Genomic DNA, 5,118 nt, shown 5'->3' with positions numbered 1-5,118 from the left:
CATATTTAAGTACCTGTGAAATATCACCAAGATGGACCATTTCTAGGCCATGAAGCACACCTTAGCAAATTTTAAAAAATAGAAATCATACAGAATATGCTCTCAGATCACAGTGAAACTAAACTAGAAATGAACATAACTGGAAAACAAAATATTTGTGGAGATTTAACAACACACTTTTTTAAAAGATTTTATTTGACAGAGATCACAAGTAGGCAGAGAGGCAGGCAGGCAGAGAGAGGGGGAAACAGTCTCCCTGCTGAGCAGAGAGCCTGATGCGGGGCTCGATCCCAGGACCCTGAGATCATGACCTGAGCTGAAGGCAGATGCTTAACCCACTGAGCCACCCAGGTGCCCCACAACACACTTTTAAGTAACAGATCAAAGAATAAACCTCAAGAAAAAAATATTTTGACCAAATGAAAATGGAAATACAACTTACCAAAACTTGTGGCATGCAGTGAAAGCAATTCTTAGAGGGAAATTTATAACACTGGATGCATATATTAGAAAAGAAAGATCTAAAATCAACAGTCTAAGTTTCTACCTTGAGATCTGTAAAAGAACAGGAAATTGAGGGCACCTGGATGGCTTGGTCGGTTGGGCATCTGCCTTCTGCTCAGGTGGTGATCCCGGTTCCTGGGATAGAAACCTGCATCGGGTTCCCTGTTCACTGGGGAGCGTGCTGCTTGTGCTCTCTCGCTCTCTCTCTCAAATAGATAGATGAAATCTTAAAAGAAGAACTGAAAATGAAGTATAAAAGAACAGAAGATCCATAATAAAACATGATAGGAGTAAATGAAATTAAGAACAAGAAGTCAATAGAGAAAACCAACAAAATCAAAAGCTTGTTCTTTGAAAAGTTCAATACAACTGATGAACCCTTAGTGAAGCTAACTAACAAAAGAGAAACCGCACAAATACTACGGACAGAAATGAAAACGGGGTCATCACTATGAATGCTTCGGACATGAAAAGGACACTAAAGGAATATTACTATGAAAATTAATGAAAGAAACCTCACTTTATTTTTCATTAAGTAGGCTCCACACTCCGCATGGAGGCCAACATGGGGCTTGAACTCAGGACTCTGACATCAAGACCTGAGCTGAGGTCCAGAGTCCAACACTCAAATGACTTTGCCACCCAGGCACCCCACGAAACTTCACCTTAAATGGAGTAGGGAGGCCAGAAGGAGGACCTCTCACACCCAGGCATTCATTAATTAGAGACCCAACAGGAAAAGAAGACTTGTGTGTAGATACTATTGACTGCCTCAGCAGGAGGAAGAAAGGTTTTCTTGCTCAGCAAAAACCCAGACAATGACAGACAGTCACAATTTAGCCAATGAGGAGGCACTACCCTTTGGAACTCCCAGTTTACTCCAATGGACTTTTTGCTTACAACAGCCCCTCTCAACTCCCCACCTTTCTCTATAAAAGAGCAGTCCTCTGCTTTGTCTTCCCATATTGCCTCTGGTTTTGCCGTTGCTTGCGTGTCGCGAATTGCAATTCTCTCCTATTCCCAAATAAACCCATTTTGGCTAGAAAAATGACTGACAGTTTTACTTTTAAGGTTAACATTATCAACAATTCTATACCCATAAATTTTGTATCGATAAAAGGATAAAACAGGAATAAATACAATTATAAACATATATGCTCCTATCAAGAGAGCACCAAACTACATGACACAAAAGCTGGTGGTTTCTTTCAAAATTTCAAGGAACGGGTACTTTCTACCATATTATGAAGAATTCTTGGATATACAGATGAAAAATTGAAATATTACCATTTCGTCCATTAGGCAAGCATATCAATACACAAACATGACAAATATAAAAATCACACGTTAAACTCAGAAACATCCTCTGATTCTGAATTCTCTCAGTTTTCTACAAGACGTCATTTTACCTACCTCTCTGAAATTAAGGGAAACTGCACTATTTTGCTCTATGTTCCTTAAAACCCAGAGCATCCTGTCCAGTGATATTTTAACCAGTTTCAAATATTGGTCAGATTTTTATGTTCTGCAATCATTTTCAAAATAAATTTGTTATAATGTTTTTTAAAAATATTTTATTTATTTGACAGAGAGATCACAAGCAGGCACAGAGGCAGGCAGAGAGAGAGTGGGGAAGCAGGCTCCCTGCTGAGCAGAGAGCCCGATTCGGGGCTCCATCCCAGGACCCTGAGATCATGACCTGAGCCGAAGGCAGAGACTCAACCCACTGAGCCACCCAGGCGCCCCTGTTATACTGTTAAATAGTATATTTCTCTTATGTTTTATTTTAGAAACAGAATTATTAGGCAGTGTATTTTCCTAGAACAACTTGATGGAAATATATAAGTACAGTAAAAAAAAAATTGTGGAGACTCTGTAGCAATTTAGAAAAGGTTTATTATAAAATTATAGTGAAAATCAGGATATAAATTAGTAACTATGTAAAATGTCTCTGCACTGAGATAAATTGAAGGCAGGTGGGAAGAAAGATGCAGCTGATTGACATGGCTGAGATTCTGGAAGATATTTTTTGTTTAACTTACCCATATTCCTATTGTAACGGCGTGTGACTCAGAAAGCTCAGATAAGAAGATAAAAAATAATTAGCTTGAATGCATGGCAAACGTGGGTCTTCCTGGAGCCCTAAATGAATCCTTCCGCTTCCAGCCCCAACACCAACTTGCTGGAGGCAGCAAGATGTGTTCTTATTTCTGTGTCTCTGTTGTGAGAAAGAGAAATCAGCCCTGAAAGCCCTGACATTCCTGGCACTCACAGCTCGGTGTTGGTGCTCTCCTGATGAACACAGAGCATGTCAGTACTACATGAGGCCACTCTATGACCGTTACGGCAGAAGACAAAAAGGGACTATTCTGTAATCGTGTCTGAACACAAAAACATGAAGACAGTCCAGGCCACAAAAATGACCAAAGTCACTACTACCTCTTCACCAATCACAGCTTTGGCCTTAGTCTAGTCTTCCCTCCCCCTAGATAAAGATTTTTTAATTTTAATTTATTTTTTAGAGGGAGACTGAGAGTGTGGGCCGGGGGGGATGGGGCAGGGCGTTGGAAGGTGTAGAGGAAGAGACTTCCATGCAGATTCTCCATGGAGCCCAGAGGCCAATGTGAGGCTCCATCTCATAGCCTCGAGATCATGACCTGGGTGGAAATCAAGAGTCAGACGCTTAACCAACTAAGCCACCCAGGCCCCCCTCCTAGACAAAATATTTTTGGATACTCAACTGGCATCATTGCTACTATGTGTCACCTGTAATCCAAAGCACAGACCCAATTCCTTAAGTCCTCACTAAACTCACCTCACACAAACTCAAGTCTTTTAGTACGTCCTGTCTACTAAGATGCCTCACTACTCCCCACGGTATGTATTCTCCCTTGTGAGCCTAATAAACCGTAATTACTCAACAAGACATATATGTTCCAAGTGGGTTTTGTCTGCACAGAACGAGAGTCAAGCCATCAGCAGGGTATGCAACAGAACATTCAGGTTGGCGATGACCCACGACCCCGCAACCAGCAGGCCACAGAGCTGGGGGGTCATCTTTGTCGAGTAGTGTAAGGGGTGGCATATGGCTACAAAGCGGTCATAGGCCATCGCAGCCAGGAGGAAATTGTCCATGTCAGCAAGCTCAAAGAGAAAATACATCTGTGTGAGACACCCAGAAAAGGAGATGGTCTGAGTCCTGAGTATGTGGTTGGCCAGCATCTTAGGGACAGTGGTGGAGGTGAAGCAGATGTCCACGAAGGACAGGTTGCTGAGGAAGAAGTACATGGGGATGTGCAGGCGGGAGTCCAGGCCAACGGCCAGGAGGATGAGCAGGTTTCCCAGGACCGTGGCCAGGTACATGCTCAGGAAGAGCACAAAGAGGAGCTGCTGCTGCTGGGGCTGCCTGGAGAGCCCGAGGAGGAGGAACTCAGAGACGCTTGACTGGTTGGCCCCTCTCGTGGGGCTGGACGCAGATGCAGAGAACCAAAGCAGAGCTCAAAAACCTAGAAGCTTTGGCTTTGGATATAACAATTCAAGCTAAACCCCATGGTCATGTTCATGAAACCTGTATCAGAATTGCTCAGTCAGGATCCACCCCTAGTCTCTATGCCCTCAACTTCCAACCCCCAGTCCTAGATGATGCTAGTCCCACCGGATCATATACAAAAACAAACACAGACACAAACAAAGCCCTTCTCTGCCATTACATATGTCTCTTTTAACATTCTCAGGCTTTCTCCCACTTCTTAGTAGCTCACAGAGACAAGTAAAACACTGACTACTACTGAGTGTATCTCAAGCTCCAGCTGATGGATTTAGGCCTCTATCACTCCCGGGATCTGATAGATTTCACAAAGGAGGCTCTTCAAAGAACTTCCCTCATTAGTAATTATACATATAAATAACCTCACTCATTAGTAAAATATATACATATACATATACATAAACATATATGTATGTATATATACGTATATAGAGAGAGCCTGTTATTATCTTACCTGGAAGAAGTTGGTACTGTTGATAGCAAGGTTTCTTTACCTTTGAGGAACCAACCAATGCTCTTTTTTATTATAAGGTTTGGAAAGTATTGGAAATATGGGTAGATCCTGAATGAGTGAGAAGAATTCATTGCCTGAGCTCTCTGTGCAGAGAAGGATGTTTGGGGAAATTAGAAACAGGTATTTACAGTGGCTTCCATGGCCAGTGGGACCAGATTCCCTGAGAGCCTCATTAGAGACAAGTAAAAGTTATTGTCCCATCTATTTCCTGGTCCCTGTGGACGCAACAATGATGACAAAGTATAAGGATCTAAGCCCTGGGTCAGAACTTGGGAGACAGAACAATCTGGGTAGAGATGAGTTCCAGAGAAAAGTCCCTGACCCCTCAAATTGCATCACCTTGCTGATCTGGGCTTATGCTTATAGATTTGAAAATTCAATTGTTAAAAGATTTTTCTTATTTTCTTAACTCAGAGACAAGTTATTGCAGTGTCAGCTGAGTGAACCCCCTTTTTTTTCTTTCATATATGGTCACTTACTCTATAGAGTTAGTGATGCATTTATAGATAGGGATGCTCGATGTGGGGTACATTGTAGACTTGTACTAAATCCT

The 5,118-nt window shown here is 42.1% G+C and overlaps 1 pseudogene; it reads right to left on the bottom strand.

Moving 5' to 3' along the window:
- Window positions 1-3,417: 3,417 nt before the first annotated feature.
- LOC125091115 (olfactory receptor 1F1-like) lies at window positions 3,418-4,002 on the bottom strand (annotated as a pseudogene).
- Between the last annotated feature and the right edge of the window lie 1,116 nt (window positions 4,003-5,118).

This window comes from Lutra lutra, chromosome 18, assembly GCF_902655055.1.
Source record: "Lutra lutra chromosome 18, mLutLut1.2, whole genome shotgun sequence".
NCBI lineage: Eukaryota > Metazoa > Chordata > Mammalia > Carnivora > Mustelidae > Lutra > Lutra lutra.
Note: the sequence above shows the minus strand (reverse complement) of the source record. Positions and strands in the feature narration are given on the sequence as shown.